Source organism: Salvelinus sp. IW2-2015, unplaced genomic scaffold (genome assembly GCF_002910315.2).
Source record: "Salvelinus sp. IW2-2015 unplaced genomic scaffold, ASM291031v2 Un_scaffold6138, whole genome shotgun sequence".
NCBI classification, from domain to species: Eukaryota; Metazoa; Chordata; class Actinopteri; order Salmoniformes; family Salmonidae; genus Salvelinus; species Salvelinus sp. IW2-2015.
In genome coordinates, this window is record NW_019947402.1 from 25,022 (window position 1) to 44,848 (window position 19,827).

Consider the following 19,827-nt stretch of genomic DNA (forward strand, 5'->3'; position numbering starts at 1 on the left):
GTGTCTGTAGTGACGCCTCTAGCACTGAGATGCAGTACCTTAGACCGCTGCGCCACTCCTTTCTTTGAAGCCCCGCCCCTCCGCCCCACAGGAGGCTTTCTGCTTCTTGCCAGGAAATCATCCTAAATAACAATGTGTTCTTCATTGACCTGCCAAGCATTTCGCTACACCCGCAATAACATTAGCTAAATATGTGTATGTGACCAATAAAATGTGATTTTGATCAAAAAAAAAAAAAAGGTCAAATAACAAAAAATAATCACACAGTGTATTATCTTCCTAGTTATAGCTGCTAACGGGACAGTGTCTTATCTTCCTGTTCATTGGCTGTTATAAACATATTCAGAGGAGCGATAACAGGACAGTGTCTTATCTTCCTGTTCATTGGCTGTTATAAACATAATCAGAGGAGCGATAACAGGACTGTGTCTGTTTGGAAGACTCTGGCAGCGGCAGCAGCAAGACGGGTTGTAGGAAACACTTTCACTTTCAGTCTGACGGTCGTAACAGCTCTGCTGGTGGGTTCAATTATAACGCCTGGACATGCAAACCAGCTCTTTGTGCAAAACTGTCTCGTAGTTCAAGCTACAGCTCACCAGTTGCCATTCAAACGTTCTTTATATTCCTTATATAACTCATCTGTTTAACCCATTACAGCACAACACCGCATAACTCCATTCAAAGTAAAATACCTTTACATATTCCCGATAAATGCAACAAAAAATATGACCGTCGTCTTGTTTCAAACGGAGCAAGTTGGGGAGCGTCAGGTGCTTACCGTTTTCTGGAGACGCATGAGACGTTAATAACCAAATGGGTCGGTGGTGGGAGACTTCGCACTTTAAGAYTGTAGATACTCAGCGTGCAATGCGTCTGCTACACATCACACCATTACATTACCGTCACCGTCAAGGTTTTCATGTCCCGTTTTCAGACACATGTAACCATATGTGCTACTTAAGGTGCACAGATCTTGGATGTAGTAGCCTGCCAGTCAACCACGTTACTGCCGTCTGCCTGAAACGGTATCTCGAATTGAACGAAATCCCCCAAAAAGTTCAAACGAACACATCACCGTAACTCCTCCCCCACCCCCCCCCCCCCTCAAAGTGTCCCGAGTCCTGTGACCGCATGCGTTTTCCAAGAACCCTCCAAACGTTCGCTTTCGTTATACATTGTAATACTTCATTAAACCGGTCCCTTGTTAGACAGTATATAGTAGGTATATTAAAATCTGTACACGTATGATGCCATGGTGAGAAGGGGAGGACGAGAATCCTGTTCATGTGTTGTACGGAGGAATCGAGAGCTGCTTTGTGATGAGATGGGCGGGCGGAAATCTGCAATGACATTTCGTCTCTGGCAGCAGGGGTGTGACACGGGTGACTAAGGGTTTTTTGGCTTCCATACCTCTGTACCTACCTACTGTACCTACCTACTGTACCTACCTACTGTACCTGTTTACTGTACCTACCTACTGTACCTACCTACTGTACCTACCTACTGTACCTGTTTACTGTACCTACCTACAGTACATACCTACTGTACCTACCTACTGTACCTGTTTACTGTACCTACCTACAGTACATACCTACTGTACCTACCTACTGTACCTGTTTACTGTACCTACCTACTGTACCTACCTACTGTACCTACCTACTGTACCTGTTTACTGTACCTACCTACAGTACAACCTACTGTACCTACCTACTGTACCTGTTTACTGTACCTACCTACTGTACCTACCACAGTACCTGTTTACTGTACATACCTTACTGTACCTACCTACTGTACCTACCTACTGTACCTGTTTACTGTACCTACCTACTGTACCTACCTACTGTACCTGTTTACTGTACCTACCTACTGTACCTACCTACTGTACCTACTACTGTACCTACCTACTGTTACCTGTTTACTGTACCTACCTACTGTACCTGTTTACTGTACCTACCTACAGTACCTACCTACTGTACCTACCTACTGTACCTGTTTACAGTACATACCTACAGTACCTGTTTACAGTACATACCTACAGTACATACCTACTGTACCTGTTTACATACATACCTACAGTACATACCTACTGTACCTGTTTACAGTACATACCTACTGTACCTGTTTACAGTACATACCTACAGTATATACCTACTGTACCTGTTTACTGTACCTACCTACTGTACCTACCTACTGTACCTACCTACTGTACCTGTTTACTGTACCTACCTACTGTACCTACCTACTGTACCTGTTTACAGTACATACCTACAGTACCTGTTTACAGTACATACCTACAGTACATACCTACTGTACCTGTTTACAGTACATACCTACAGTACATACCTACAGTACCTACCTACAGTACCTACCTACAGTACCTGTTTACTGTACCTACCTACAGTACCTGTTTACTGTACCTACCTACAGTACATACCTACAGTACCTACCTACAGTACCTACCTACTGTACCTGTTTACTGTACCTACCTACAGTACATACCTACTGTACCTGTTTACTGTACCTACCTACAGTGCCTGTTTACTGTACCTACCTACTGTACCTACCACTGTACCTGTTTACTGTACCTACCTACTGTACCTACCTACAGTACCTACCTACTGTACCTACCTTACTGTACCTACCTACTGTACCTGTACTGTACCATACCTACTGTACCTGTTTACTGTACCTACCTTACTGTACCTGTTTACTGTACCTACCTACAGTACCTGTTTACTGTACCTACCTACTGTACCTACCTACTGTACCTACCTACTGTACCTGTTTACTGTACCTACCTACAAGTACATACCTACTGTTACCTAACCTACTGTACCTGTTTACTGTACCTACCTACCGTGTACCTACCTACAGTACCTGTTTACTGTACCTACCTACTGTACCTACCTACTGTACCTACCTACTGTACCTACCTACTGTACCTACCTACTGTACCTGTTACTGTACCTACCTACTGTACCTACCTACTGTACCTGTTTACTGTACCTACCTACTGTTACCTACCTACGTACCTGTTTATTGTACCTACCTACAGGACCTGTTTCTACTGTTACCTACCTACTGTACCTACCTACAGTACCTGTTTACTGTACCTACCTACTGTACCTACCTACTGTACCTGTTTACTGTACCTACCTACAGTACCTGTTTACTGTACCTACCTACAGTACCTGTTTACTGTACCTACCTACTGTACCTGTTTTACAGTACCTGTTTACTGTACCTACCTACAGTACCTGTTTACAGTACCTGTTTACTGTACCTACCTACAGTACCTATTTACTGTACACAGTACCTACCTACTGTACCTGTTTACAGTACCTGTTTACTGTACCTACCTACTGTACCTGTTTACTGTACACAGTACCCCTACTGTACCTGTTACAGTACATACCTACTGTACCTGTTTACTGTACCTACCTACTGTACCTGTTTACAGTACCTAACCTACTGTACCTGTTTACTGTACCTACCTACTGTACCTGTTTACAGTACCTGTTTACTGTACCTACCTACAGTACCTGTTTACTGTACACAGTACCACCTACTGTACCTGTTTACTGTACCTGTTTCTGTACCTGTTTACTGTACCTTACCCTACTGTACCTACCTACTGTTACCCGTTTACTGTACCTACCTACTGTACCTACCTACTGTACCTGTTTCTACTGTACCTGTTTACTGTACCTACCTACTGTACCTGTTACTACTGTACTGTAACATACCTACCCTACTGTACCTTATAATTGTTTTTACCCCTGGGTTTTTGTTACCTGTTACTTAACAGTAACCACTTACCATACTGTACCTGTTTACAGTACCTGTTTACTGTACCTACCTACAGTACCTGTTTACTGTACACAGTACCTACCTACTGTACCTGTTTACTGTACCTGTTTACTGTACCTGTTTACTGTACCTACCTACTGTACCTACCTACTGTACCCGTTTACTGTACCTGTTTACTGTACACAGTACCTACCTACTGTACCTAAATACTGTACCTGTTTACTGTACCTACCTACTGTACCTGTGGGTTAGGTTCTGATCAGGTGTGTGTGTGAGAGATATTTAACCTTTATTTAACTAGGCAAGTCAGTGCAGAACAAATTCTTATTTACAATGGCTGCCTACCGGGGAACAGCCTTGTTCAGGGGCAGGATGACAGATTTTTACCTTGTCAGCTCGGGGATTCGATCCAGCAACCTTTCGGTTAGTGGCCCAACGCTCTAACCACTTCTCTACCTGCCCCCACCCCCTCTAACCACTTCTCTACCTGCCCCCACCCCCTCTAACCACTAGGCTACCTGCCCCCCTAAAAAAAGAGAGAGGTTCTGATCAGGTGTGGGAGTGTGTGACGGGGTGAATATACACTGAACAACAATATCAACGCAACATATAACAATTTCTAAGGTTTTACTGAGTTACAGATCATAGAAGGAAATCAGRCAATGTAAATACATTCATTAGGCCCTAATCTATGGATTTCACATGACTGGGCAGGGGCACAGCCATGGGMGYYCCTGGGAGGGCATAGGCCCACCCACTGGCGTAGCTATGGGTGGGCGTAGCTGAATTTATTTCAATCGACTGATTTCCTTAAACGAACTGTAACTCAGTAAAACATGAGAAATTGTTGCATGTTGCATAGGCTCACCCACTTGGGAGCTAGGCCGGCCCACTAAGGAGCCAGGCCCAGCCAATCAGAATTCGTTTTCCCCCCACCAAAAAGCTTTATTACAGACAGAAATATTCCTCAGCAGACCCCCCCCCCCCACACACACACACACTCTGATAAACCCGCAGGTGAAGAAGCCGGATGTGGAGGCCTGGGCTGCCTGGTTACAGGTGGTCTGCGGTTGTGAGGCAGGTTGGATGTACTGCCAAATTCTCTAAAACGATGTGGAAGTGGCTTATGGTAGAGAAATTAACATTAAATTCTCTGGCAACAGCTCTGGTGGGCATTCCTGCAGTCACCATGCCAATTGCACGCTCCCTCAAAACTTGAGACATCTGTTGGCATTGTGTTGTTTGACAAAACTGTACCTTTTATAGTGACCTTTTATTGTCCGCAGCACAAGATGCACTTGTGTAATGATCTGCTGTTTAATCAGCTTCTTGATATGCCACACCTGTCAGGTGGATGGATTATCTTGGCAAAGGAGAAATGCTCACTAACAGGGATGCAAACACATTTCTGCACAAAATGTGAGAGAAATAAGCTTTTTATACGTACGGCAAATTTCTGCTATATTTTATTTGAGCTGATGTAACATGGAACGAGCACTTTACATGTTGCGTTTATAGTTTGTTTAGTGTCATTTGAGCGTCCCAGATTATACGTTAAATATGTTCCGTCTAATCTGAGATCAGGCTGCAAGCTACAGGTGTGTTTCCATAAGTGTGTGTGTGTGTGTGTTCCCAAGTGTGTGTGTGTGTTGTTGTGTGTGTTCCCAGTGTGTGTGTGTGTGTGTTGTGTACGTGCCCGTGTGTGTTCCCATGTGTGTGTGTGCGTGTACGTGCCCGTGTTGTTCCCATGTGTGTGTGTGCGTGCGTACATGCCTGTGTGTGTTCCCATTGTGTGTGTGTGCGTGCGTACATGCCTGTGTGTGTTCCCATGTGTGGGTGTTGTAGTACAGCCGTGTGTGTTCCCAGTGTGTGTGTGTGTGTATACATGCCTGTTGTGTTCGTGTGCGTACATGCCCGTGTGTGTGTTGTGTCGTGTGTGTGTGTGTGTGGTGTGTGTGTGTGGTGTTGTGGTGCTGTGTGTGTGGTGTGTGTGTGTGTGTGTGTGTGTGTGTGTTGTATACATGCCTGTGTCTGTTCCCTAGGGCCTTGGTTCCTGCCAGCTGGTCAGAACACACTTTCACTTTCGCTTTTGCGCCTTTCTCAGAAATCATGTGATTTTTCAGCACTGTGTGTGTGTGTGTGTGTGTGGGTGTGTGTGTTGTGTGGTGTGTGGGTGTGTGTGTGTGTGTGTGTGTGTGTGTGTGTGTGGTGTGTGTGTGGGTGTGTTGTGTGTGTGTGTGTGTGTGTTGATAACATATGTTATGAGATAGATGATATGAGAGGTGACTATGGGTCTAATTAAACAGACTCAGCTCAGACACAGAAGACAGACCAGACAGACAGGACAGACAGACAGACAGACAGGAAAGACAGACAGACAGACAGACAGACAGACAGACCAGACAGACAGACAGACAGACAGGACAGACAGACAGAGCAAGCCAGACAGTGACTTCAACATGGATTATCTTGGAGAAAAATACTCACTAACAGGGATGAAAATAATGTGTGCACAAAATTTGAGAGAAATCATCTTTTTGATGAATGGTGTGTGGAACATTTATAGGACCTTATTCCGGCTCATAGAAACATTTATAAGACCTTATTCCAGCTCAGTGGAACATTTATAGGACCTTATTCCAGCTCATTAAACATTTATAGACCTTATTCCAGCTCATGGAAACATTTATAGGACCTTATTCCAGCTCATGGAACATTTTATAGGACCTATTCCAGCTCATGAAACATTTATAGGACCTTATTCCAGCTCATGGAACATTTATAGGACCTTATTCCAGCTCATGAACATTTATAGGACCTTATTCCAGCTCATGGGAACATTTATAGGACCTTATTCCAGCTCATGGAACATTTATAGGACCTTATTCCAGCTCATGGAACATTTATAGGACCTTATTCCAGCTCATGGAACATTTATAGGACCCTTATTCCAGCTCATGGAACATTATAGGACCTTATTCCAGTCATGGAACATTATAGACCTTATTCCAGCTCATGGAACATTTATAGGACCTTATTCCAGCTCATTAAACATTTATAGGACCTTATTCCAGCTCATGGAACATTTATAGGACCTTATTCCAGCTCATGGAACACAGGACCAGCCCTTGACATGTCACACTGTTTCATTGGGAAAAGCAGATAAAGTGTTTAATCAAAAGCTGTAAATTTAGCATGTGAAAATACAGGATCCTACTCCTTTTTTTGACCGGTGCAAAACACAGCTTGGAACCCTGACCTGTTCACCGGACGTGCTACCTGTCCCAGACCTGCTGTTTTCAACTCTCTAGGAGACCGCAAGAGCCGTAGAGAATACTCTGAATGATCGGCTATGAAAAGCCAACTGACATTTATCCTGAGTGCTGACCTTGTTGCACCTCGACAAACTACTGTGATTATTATTATTTTGACTCTGCTGGTCATCTATGAACGTTTGAATATCTTGGCCATGTTCTGTTATAATCTCCACCCGGACAAGCCAGAAGAGGCCACCCCTCATAGCCTGGTTCCTCTCTAGTTCTTCCTATGTTTTGGCCTGTTCTAGGGAGTTTTTCCTAGCCACCGTGCTTCTACACCTGCATTGCTTGCTGTTTGGGGTTTTAAGGCTGGTTCTGTACAGCACTTTGCGATATTCAGCTGATTAAGAAGGGCTATATAAATATATTCGATTTGATTTGATACCCTGGAGCCTGGGTCAGATAATGGAACCCCCTCAATGAGACGCCTACCCTGGAGCCTGGGTCAGATTAATGGAATCCCCTCAATGAGACGCCTACCTGGAGCCTGGGTCAGATAATGGAACCCCCTCAATGAGACACCTACCCTGGGAGCCTGGTCAGATTAATGGAACCCCTCAATGAGACGCTACCCTGAGGCCTGGTCAGATAATGGAACCCCTTCAATGAGACGCCTACCCTGGAGCCGGGTCAGATTAATGGAACCCCTCAGAGACACCCACCCTGGGTCAGATTAATGGAACCCCTCAATGAGACGCCTACCCTGGAACCTGGGTCAGATTAATGGAACCCCTCAATGAGACGCCTACCCTGGAGCCTGGGTCAGATAATGGAACCCCCTCAATGAGACGACCTACCCTGGAGCCTGGGTCAGATTAATGGAATCCTCAATGAGACACCTACCCCTGGTCAGATTAATGGAACCCCCTCAATGAACGCCTACCCTGGAGCCTGGGTCAGTTAATGGAACCCCCTCAATGAGACGCCTACCCTGGAGCCTGGGTCAGATTAATGGAACCCCCTCAATGAGACACCTACCCTGGAGCCTGGGTCAGATTAATGGAATCCCTCAATGAGACCTACCCTGGAGCCTGGGTCAGATAATGGACCCCTCAATGAGCGCCCTACCCTGGAGCCTGGGTCAGATTAATGGAATCCCCTCAATGAGACGCCTACCCTGGAGCCTGGGTCAGATTAATGGAATCCCTCAATGAGACCCTACCCTGGAGCCTGGGTCAGATTAATGGAACCCCTCAATGAGACACCTACCCTGGAGCCTGGGTCAGATTAATGGAACCCCCTCAATGAGACACCTACCCTGGAGCCTGGGTCAGATTAATGGAACCCCCTCAATGAACGCCTACCCTGGAGCCTGGGTCAGATTAATGGAACCCCTCAATGAGACGCCTACCCTGGAGCCTGGGTCAGATTAATGGAACCCCTCAATGAGACACCCTACCCTGGAGCCTGGGTCAGATTAATGAACCCCCTCAATGAGACACCTACCCTGGACCTGGGTCAGATTAATGGAACCCCCTCAATGAGACGCCCTACCCTGGACCTGGGTCAGATTAATGGACCCCCTCAATGAGACACCTACCCCTGGGTCAGATAATGGAACCCCCCATGAGACGCCTACCCTGGAGCCTGGGTCAGATTAATGGAACCCCCTCAATGAGACGCCTACCCTGGAGCCTGGGTCAGATTAATGGAACCCTCAATGAGACAGCCTACCCTGGGTCAGATTAATGGAACCCCTCAATGAGACCCACCCTGGAGGCGCTGGGAGATTAATGGAACCCCCTCAATGAGACGCCTACCCTGGGAGCCTGGTCAAGATTAATGGAACCCCTCAATGAGACACCTTACCCTGGAGCCTGGGTCAGATTAATGGAATCCCCTCAATGAGGACACCTTACCCTGGAGGCCTTGGGTCAGATTAATGGAATCCCCTCAATGAGTCGGCCTACCCTGGAGGCCTGGGTCAGATTAATGGAATCCCCTCAATGAGAGCCTACCCTGGAGCCTGGGTCAGATTAATGGAATCCCTCAATGAGACGCCTACCCTGGAGCCTGGGTCAGATTAATGGAATCCCCTCCAATGAGACACCTACCCTGGAGGCCTGGGTCAGATTAATGAAACCCCTCAATGAGACACCTACCCTGAGCTGGGTCAGATTTAATGGAACCCCTCAATGAGACGCCTACCCTGGAGCCTGGGTCAGATATTAATGGAACCCCTCAATGAGACGCCTACCCTTGAGCCTGGGTCAGATTAATGGAACCCCCCAATGAGACACCTACCCTGGAGCCTGGGTCAGATTAATGGAACCCCTCAATGAGAAACCTACCCTGACCTGGGTCAGATTAATGGAACCCCCTCACATGAGACGCCTACCCTGCGGCCTGAGGTCAGATTAATGGAACCCTCAATGAGACACCTACCCTGGGTCAGATAATGGAACCCCCTCAATGAGACGCCTACCCTGGAGCCTGGGTCAGATTAATGGAACCCCCTCAATGAGACGCCTACCCTGGGAGCTGGGTCAGATTAATGGAATCCACTTCAATGACGAACCCTACCCTGGGTCAGGATTAATGGAACCCCCTCAATGAGACACCTACCCTGGAGCCTGGGTCAGATTAATGGCAATCCCCTCAATGAGACGCCTACCCTGGAGCCTGGGTCAGATAAGGAACCCCTCAATGAGAGCCTACCTGGACCTGGGTCAGATTAATGGAACCCCTCAATGAGACTCCTACCCTGGAGCCTGGGTCAGATTAATGGAACCTCCTCAATTAGACCCTTACCCTGGAGCCTGGGTCAGATTAATGGAATCCCCTCCAATGAGACACCTACCCTGGAGCCTGGGTCAGATTAATGGACCCCTCAATGAGACACCTACCCTGGAGCCTGGGTCAGATTAATAACCCCCTCAATGAGACGCCTACCCTGGAGCCTGGGTCAGATTAATGGAACCCCTCAATGAAGACGCCTACCCTGGAGCCTGGGTCAGATAATGGAACCCCTCAATGAGACGCCTACCCTGGAGCCTGGGTCAGATTAATGGAACCCCTCAATGAGACCCTACCCTGGAGCCTGGTCAGATTAATGGAATCCCCTCAATGAGACGCCTACCCTGGAGCCTGGGTCAGATTAATGGAACCCTCAATGAGAACGCCTACCCTGGAGCCTGGGTCAGATTAATGGAATCCCCTCAATGAGACCCTACCCTGGAGCCTGGGTCAGATTAATGGAACCCCCTCAATGAGACACCTACCCTGGAGCTCTGGTCAGATTAATGGAATCCCTCAATGAGACCCTACCCTGGAGCCTGGGTCAGATTAATGGAACCCCTCAATGAGACCCTACCCTGGAGCCTGGGTCAGATTAATGGAACCCCTCAATGAGACGCCTACCCTGGAGCCTGGGTCAATTAATGGAACCCCTCAATGAGACCCTACCCTGGAGCCTGGGTCAGATTAATGGAACCCCTCAATGAGAACGCCTACCCTGGAGCCTGGGTCAGATTTAATGGAATCCCCTCAATGAGACGCCTACCCTGGAGCCTGGGTCAGATTAATGGAATCCCCTCAATGAGACACCTACCCTGGAGCCTGGGTCAGATTAATGGAACCCCTCAATGAGACACCTACCCTGGAGCCTGGGTCAGATTAATGGAACCCTCATGAGACACCACCCTGGAGCCGTGGCAGATAATGGAATCCCTCAATGAGACACCTACCCTGGAGCCTGGTCAGATTAATGGAATCCCTCAATGAGACACCTACCCTGGAGCCTGGGTCAGATTAATGGAATCCCCTCAATGAGACGCCTACCCTGGGCCTGGGTCAGATCAATGGAACCCCCTCAATGAGACGCCTACCCTGGAGCCTGGGTCAGATTAATGGAATCCCCTCAATGAGACACCTACCCTGGAGCCTGGGTCAGATTAATGGAACCCCTCAATGAGACACCTACCCTGGAGCCTGGGTCAGATTAATGGAATCCCCTCAATGAGACGCCTACCCTGGAGCCTGGGTCGATTAATAGAACCCCCTCAATGAGACACCTTACCCTGGAGCCTGGGTCAATTAATGGAACCCCCTCAATGAGACACCTACCCTGGAGCCTGGGTCAGATTAATGGAACTCCCTCAATGAGACACCTACCCTGGAGCCTGGGTCAGATTATAATGGAATCCCTCAATGGAGACACCTACCCTGGAGCCTGGGTCAGATTAAATGAATCCCCTCAATGAGACCCTACCCTGGAGCCTGGGTCAGATTAATGGAACCCCCTCAATGAGACACCTACCCTGGAGCCTGGGTCAGATTAATGGAAATCCCCTCAATGAGACACCTACCCTGGAGCCTGGGTCAGATTAATGGAACCCCTCAATGAGACCACCTACCCTGGAGCCTGGGTCAGATTAATGGAACCCCCTCAAGAGACACCTACCCTGGAGCCTGGGTCAGATTAATGGAACCCCTCAATGAGACACCTACCCTTGGAGCCTGGGTCAGATTTAATGGAACCCCCTCAATGAGACACCTACCCTGGAGCCTGGGTCAGATTAATGGAATCCCTTCAATGAGAACTGCCTACCCTGGAGCCTGGGTCAGATTAATGGAATCCCCTCAATGAGACACCTACCCTGGAGCCTGGGTCAGATTAATGGACCCCTCAATGAGACACCTACCCTGGAGCCTGGTCAGATTAATGGAACCCCCTCAATGAGACACCTACCTGAGCCTGGGTCAGATTAATGGAATCCCTCAATGAGACACCTACCTGGAGCCTGGTCAGATTAATGAACTCCCTCAATGAGACACCTACCCTGGAGCCCTGGGTCAGATTAATGGAATCCCCTCAATGAGACCTACCCTGGAGCCTGGGTCAGATTAATGGAACCCCTCAATGAGACACCTACCCTGGAGCCTGGTCAGATTAATGGAACCCCTCAATGAGACACCTACCCTGGAGCGCTGGGTCAGATTAATGGAACCCCCTCAATGAGAGCACCTACCCTGGAGCCGGTCAGATTAATGGAACCCCCTCAATGAGACCCTACCCGGACCTGGGTCAGATTAATGGAACCCCTCAATGAGACACCTACCCTGGAGCCTGGGTCAGATTAATGAACCCCTCAATGAGACACCTACCCTGGAGCCTGGGTCAGATTAATGGAACCCCCTCAATGAGACACCTACCCTGGAGCCTGGGTCAAGAATGGAACCCCCTCATGAGAAGCCTACCCTGGAGCCTGGGTCAGATTAATGGAACCCCCTCAATGAGACACCTACCCTGGAGCCTGGGTCAGATTTAATGGAATCCCTCAATGAGACACCCTACCCTGGAGCCTGGGTCAGATTAATGGAACCCCTCTAATGAGACGCCTACCCTGAGCCTGGGTCAGATTAATGGAATCCCCTCAATGAGACATTGGCATTTGTTGCTCAGTACTAATGGCGGACTGATATTTGAGGTTTGTGGGCAGGGCTTGAATGAACCAATCGCTGTTTTACTTCACAACCCTTGACTTGTTCCACATTTTGTTGTTGTTACAAAGTGGATTAAAATGGATTCAATTGTCATTTTTTTGTCAATGATCTATCCAAAATACTTGTGTAGATCATTTGTTTAAAAAAAAAATATATATATATATACAAAATACTCTGTAATGTGATGGGACCAACACATATTGTATTTATATTGTTGTTCAGTGTAGCAAGGTAGGCTTGTTTCCATAGAGACCACCTATAACTAGTAAGGTAGACTACCTACAGTAGGCTGTATAAGGCCCTGTCGTGCCAAATAGTGTCCCCCTCTACGTCACAATGGGATTATATGAGTAGCTCATTTCTGTTGCTAGGGCTGTTGCTAGGGCTGTTACTAGGGCTGTTGCTAGGGCTGTTGCTAGAACTTGCAACATTCTGACCGGATTACATAATGAACCAACGCGTCCGTTGCTATGCTGGTTGCTTGGTTACCTCGTAGGGGTCGCGAAGGAAGGAGGGACGCCGTTCTAGTTCACCTCGCTCGCAAAGCGGTGAATTGCCACGTGCCGCTTACGCAGAACAGAGTGGCTTGTGGGCCTTATTAAGGATTTGCGTCAATTCAAATCTYGTATCAGGACAAAATGTGATTCAGAGTCARCGAATATACTTTAAGTATTTTTATTAAACTCAAGCGATAAATGGTAAATGCAATTTTCGTATATACGGGTTCACTGTAACACCTCGCAGGGCAGAACAGACAACTGGCAGGATGTAAGTAAACAGCTGTTCTTATACGGTGACAGACGTAGTTCCAACCCGTCTGTTGGTCTATCACAGTAAAGGCTGAGCGTGGTTTAAACTCTGCTCAGCCTATCGCCGGCGCTCAGGCTGGTCCCAGCCTCTTGGCGCTCCTTGGTGTCCGACGCTGTTGCTGTGTAGATTACGCTCCCACACCCTAGAGACTGAGGTCAGACAGTTCTGTAACATTGTTTGAGCTATTTGCACCTGCATAGAAAGCACACTGTTCTCGCTCAAGGTTAACCACAGCTTCCCAGCACACAGATCTGGGGCAAAATGTTACTTTCAGCACACACACACAGACACACAGACACCCAGGCCAACAGTTGCTAATATTCAATCACATGTGATATAGTATTGGGTTATAGTGCAATAAACACAGATCCTCACAGCCTGCTGGCATCATATGGCAGCAAATAGCAACACCTTCGGTTGTGGGTCAAGAATTCAGCAGAGCAAGTGTGTATGAAGGTCTGGTTATTAAATGACTACATAGTTCAATAGTAATATCCTCTAAAACGCTCTGGTGACAGACTTTGCTGCCCTGTTTCCAGTTGTCCACATGGCTGGGAGAACCTATTCAAGTAAGTAAATAGATTTTGAAAATGTAAAAAAAAAAAAAATGTATAATTAGCTAACTAGCTACAGTGAAATAAATAGTAAATACATTTCGAATTTTTTAAATATTTTTTTTAAGATAAAACAACTAACGATGTTTGAATATAATGAAGTCTGTTTCTTGTGAGGTTTTCTGTCCTCAGATACAGAGAGCGGTGAAAGGGAAAGCGGAATACCTAGTCAGTTGTACAACGGAATGCCTTCAACTGAAATCAGAGAGGTGAGGTGGGGCTGCCTTAAATCAACATCCACGCCTTCAACTGAAATCAGAGAGGTGCGGTGGGGCTGCCTTAAATCAACATCCACGTCTTCGACGCCCGGGGAGCAGTGGGCCTTGTCTACAGATGGAGAGGTCCCATAGAGAGCAGTGGGCCTTGTCTACATATGAAGAGGTCCTAATAGAGAGCAGTGGGCCTGTCTACAGATGGAGACGTCCCATAGAGAGCAATGGGCCTGTCTACAGATGGAGAGGTCCCATAGAGAGCAGTGGGCCTGTCTACAGATGGAGAGGTCCTAATAGAGAGCAGTGGACCAGTCTAAAGATGGAGAGGTCCTAATAGAGAGCAGTGGGCCTGTCTACAGATGGAGAGGTCCCATAGAGAGCAGTGGGCCTGTCTACAGATGGAAGGATCATAATGAGAGCGGTTGGCTGTATACTGGCAGGGTCCGCTAGCGAGCAGTGGGCTGTTACAGATGGAGAGGTCCTATGAGAGCAGTGGGCCTGTCTACGATGAGAGTCCATCAATAGAGAGCAGTGGGCTGTCTACAGATGGAGAGGTCCTATGAAGAGCAGTGGGCTGTCACAGATGGAGAGGTCATATGAAGAGAGTGGGCCTGTCTACAGATGGAGAGGTCCATAGAGAGCAGTGGCCTGTCTACAGATGGAGAGTCTAATAGAGAGCAGTGGGCCTGTCTACAGATGGAGAGGTCTAATAGAGAGCAGTGGGCTGTCTACAATGGAGAGGTCCTAATAGAGAGCAGTGGGCCTGTCTACAGATGGAGAGGTCTAAAGAGAGCAGTGGCCTGTCTACAGATGGAGAGGTCCAATGAAGAGCAGTGGGCTGTCTACAGATGAGAGTCCATAGAGAGCAGTGGGCCTGTCTACAGATGGAGAGTCTAATAGAGAGCAGTGGGCCTGTCTACAGATGGAGAGGTCCTAATAGAGAGCAGTGGGCTGTCTACAGATGGAGAGGTCCTATAGAGAGCAGTGGCCTGTCTACAGATGGAGAGGTCCAATAGAAGCAGTGGCCTGTACTAGATGGAGAGGTCTAATAGTTGTGGGGCTGTCTACAGATGGAGAGGTCCTATAGAGAGCAGTGGGCCTGTTACAGATGGGAGTCCATAGAGAGCAGTGGGTTGTCTACAGATGGATGAGATCCCAGAGAGAGTGGGCCTGGTTGACTGACAGGGGCGCCGTATGTAGGGGGAAGTGTAGGACGATTGCTAGGGCGTCTGTGACTGACAGGGACGCGTATAGGGGGGAGTTAGGACGATTCAAGGGCCTGTGACTGAAGGGGCGTATAGGGGGGGAAGTTAGGACGATTCTAGGGGTCTGTGACTGACAGGGCGCCGTATAGGGGGGAAGTTAGGACGATTCTAAGGGCCTGTGACTGACAAGGCGCCGTATAGGGGGGGAAGTTAGGACGATTCTAAGGGCTTGTGACTGACAGAGGCGCCGTATAGGGGGGAAGTTAGGACGATTCTAAGGGCTTGTGACTGACAGAGGCGCGTATAGGGGGGAAGTTAGGACGATCTAAGGGCCTGTGACTGACAGGCGCCGTATAGGGGGGGAAGTTAGGACGATTCTAAGGGCTGTTGACTGGACAGGGGCGCCGTATAGGGGGGGAAGTTAGGACGATTCTAAGGGCTTGTGACTGACGAGGCGCCGTATAGGGGGGAAGTTAGGAGATTCTAAGGGCTTGTGACTGACAGAGGCGCCGTAGGGGGGGAAGTTAGGACGATCTAAGGGTTGTGATGACAGAGGCGCCGATATAGGGGGGAAGTTAGGACGATTCTAAGGCTTGTGATGACAGGAGGCGCGGGTATAGGGGGGAAGTTAGGACGATTCTAAAGGGTCTGTGCCTGACAGGGGGGGAAGTTAGGAATTAAAGGACTTGTGACTGAAGGGGGCGCCGTATAGGGGGGGAAGTTAGGACGATTCTAAGGCCTGTTGACTGACAGGGGGCCGTTACTAGGGGGGGAGTTAGGACGATCCTAAGGACTTGTGACTGACAGGGGCGCCGCTATAGGGGGGGAAGTTAGGACGAATTCTAAGGTTTTTGTACTGAAAGCGGCCCATAAACAATTATTAGAAATTAAGGACATTTTTTTTTCAATATTAAATATTAACCTATCATCTTAATATAATATTTGATTACAATGTACTAATAAAACGAATCGTCGTTTTCTTTCTGTGTTTTTGGCAAAAAGTTAAATCCACGAGAGCTCGGCCCCCCCCCCTATTTACTGAATGTTCGTTCCTGCCCCCAACAGACGGGGAACGGTTACTGCTGCAGTAGGAAAACCGGTGCAGCATGTCTCAACTTTCCTTGAAAAAATCTGCTTACCCAAACCGAAAAAGGGAAAAAAAGAAGACAGGAGAGAGAAAAGAAAGGGCGACAGTGATGTCACCCAGTTTTTTTCACAAATGAAAGGAGTGTGTCGTTCTGTGATGGTGGAAATGACTAAGTTCTTAGTCCACAGTGAAATAGCGACTTTTACTCCCTTAACATTAGTAAACTTAATATCTTGCACGGAGACATTCTGAGTGTTTACATTTCAGCTCCTCTTTTAGCCGACATTTAATCAATGTAGGAAAACGTTTAGAGCTATTCATACTAATCAGTGTCTGCCTGGCTGCCAACAGCCTGATCTCCCCATGCCCCATACCCCAACCAGCACTGTCTCCCCATCCCACTACCCTGAACCAGCCCTGTCTCCCATACCCATACCCCTGCAACCAGCCGTCTGTCGCCATCCCCATACCTCTGAAACCAACCCTGTCCTCCACATCCTCATCCCCTGAACCAGTCCTCGTTCCCATACCCCTGAACAGGCCTGTCTCCTCATTACCCGTGAACAGCCCTGTCCTCCTATCCATGAAACCATTGTTCCTCCCCGCATCGAACCAGTTCCTGTTCTCCCCATACCCTGAACCAGCCCTGTCTCCATACCCTCAACCAGCCTGTTCCCATCCCTGACCAGTCCTGTCTCCCATCCCCATGAACCAGGCTTTCCCATACCCCTGAACAGTCTGTCTCCATACCCTGAACCAGTCCTGTTCCCTCCCCATACCCTGAAGCGCCTGTTCCCCATCCCATCCCCTGAACCAGCCTGGTCCTCCATCCCTGAACCAGCCTGTCTCCCATCCCTGAACCAGTCCTGTTCCATACCCTGACCAGTCCTGTTCCCCTCCAACCTGCCTATGTCCTGAACATCTGTCTCCATCCTGAACCAGCTCCTGTCTCCATCCCCTGGCCAGCTGTTCCCATACCTGAACCAGTCCTGTCTCCCATACCCTGAACCAGTCCTGTCTCCCCATCCCCATACCCCTGAACCAGCCCTGTCTCCCCATCCATCCCCTGAACCAGCCCTGTCTCCCCATCCCCTGAACCAGCCCTGTCTCCCCATCCCCCTGAACCAGTCCTGTCTCCCCAATCCCTGAACCAGTCCTGTCTCCCCATCCCCTGAACCAGTCCTGTCTCCCCATCCCCCTGAACCAGTCCTGTCTCCCCATCCCCCTGAACCAGCCCTGTCTCCCATCCCCCTGAACCAGCCCTGTCTCCCCATCCCCTGAACCAGTCCCGTTCCCATACCCCTGACAGTTGTCTCCATCCCTGAACCAGTCCTGTCTCCCCATACCCCTGAACCAGTCCTGTCTCCCATCCCCCTGAACCAGTCCTGTCTCCCCATCCCCTGAACCAGCCCTGTCTCCCATACCCCTGAAACCAGTACGGTGTCTCCCAACAGAAGGAGGGAGCAGCACTGGTGTTGAATGTATGGTGGTCAGTTGGCATAATTGCAGGTACTGCAATGCCTGAGGACAGGAATGTGATTCTCCAGTCAGGACAAATCTCACTTGACACAGTGGCAGCCAATATCAGAGCTTAAAGGAAGAGATGCTCTTAGAGATGGATGGGAGTCTCTCCTGTCTGAGGCAACACAACCACCAGAGGAAAAGGAACAGATTCCACAATCAAGACCCAAGTGGAAGAAACCTGTTGATTTGGTGACCTCTTGACCTTTCCTTGGCGCCACCATCAGGCCATTTCATTTCCATTTTGTTTTCCATTTTCATTTCACTTTTCCAGCTGCTTATTTTCTAGTTGGTAAATATACTTAGTTCAAACATCTGCTGCTGATTTTATTATTTTCATTCTATAGATGTATGTTAATTTATTTTTAATTGAAGAGGTTCATGTATATTTAAGTTAGATTTATTTTAACTTATTCATTAACGTTAAGGAATTTTACATTCAAGATTTTTCTACCATTAAAATGACATTTGAACTGTAAAAGATGGCCTTTAGCACGTGTCTTATAGAAGGTATCAGTCTTCCATCAAATAGTGACTTCCACTGTTGCAGAATGTTGCCTGTCTGTCTATATTTTCACAGCTCACTGTCAGTAAATATTCTACAGTAAATATTGCACTACAAGAGAGTTGCGCAAGCCTGTAAAGGTAGAGTTGTTTAAAGCTTTGAATGGGTCGATTGGGTTGTGGGGGGGGGGGGGGGGGGGGTAAGGCTGTATATTTAAGCAATAAGGCCAGAGGGGGTGTGGTATATGGCCAATATACCACAGCTAAGGATGGTTCTTAAGCACGACGCAACACAGAGTGCCTGGATACAGACCATAGCCGTGGGATATTGTCAATATACCACAAAACCCCTGAGGTGCCTTATTGCTTTTATAAACTGGTTACCAACGTAGTGAGAGCAGTAAAAAATACAAATGTTTTGTCATACTCGTGGTAAACGATCTGATATACCACGGCTTTCAACCAATCAGCACTCGAACCACCCAGTTTATAATGTAGTACATTCTCTCTCTCTCTCCACAACGCCACCCTGTGGCCAGACATACACGCTGCAGCCTGGAACTCCCACCAGTATGTTGTCATGGTTACTGGTTAGTCTGAATACCAGGATGGATTCTGCTCTGTTCTATACTGGGTTAGATATTAAACCAAGACGACACAGACATCGTGACTGGATTAAACTCTATTTATTAACAGAGAGAGAGAGGGAGCGGAAGAGAGCGAGAGAGAGAGACAGGGAGCGGAAGAGAGCGAGAGAGAGATAAAGCCCCTTGAATTGAATTGAATTGAGAGGGAGGGAGTGGAAGAGAGGAAGAGAGAGAGAGACAGGGAGCGGAAGAGAGCGAGAGTGCTGCTGTTATGAATCTGATTCGGTAATATTGGAAAACAATGTGAATATCAGGTCAATAAAGAAGAGAGAGAAAAAGAGAGAGAGAGAGAGAGAGAGAGAGAGAGAGAGAGAGAGAGAGAGCTGCTGTTATGAATCTGATTCGGTAGTATTGGAAAACAATGTGAATATCAGGTCAATAAAGCGTTGGACATTGATATTGAGGGTGTCAGTCTTTTCAGTCAGGCAGTGGGGCTGGCTACTCTGGGGTCCTCTCTACTCCGTTTGTGTATCATATAGGCTGCTGCTGACAATGCCAGGACACCGTAGGTAGCCAGGACAAACTAGAGAGAGAAAGACAGAGGTTATGTCAGCAGTATAATACTCTTCCAGAGCTACGGCAGGGGGTGTGTGTGTGTGTGTGTGTGTGTGTGTGTGTGTGTGTGTGTGTGTGTGTGTGTGTGTGTGTGTGTGTG

At 47.9% G+C, this 19,827-nt stretch overlaps 1 pseudogene; it reads right to left on the bottom strand.

Moving 5' to 3' along the window:
• The window catches only part of LOC139026867 (suppressor of cytokine signaling 1-like), a 7,540-nt pseudogene extending 6,496 nt beyond the window's left edge, over nucleotides 1–1,044 (bottom strand).
• Between the last annotated feature and the right edge of the window lie 18,783 nt (nucleotides 1,045–19,827).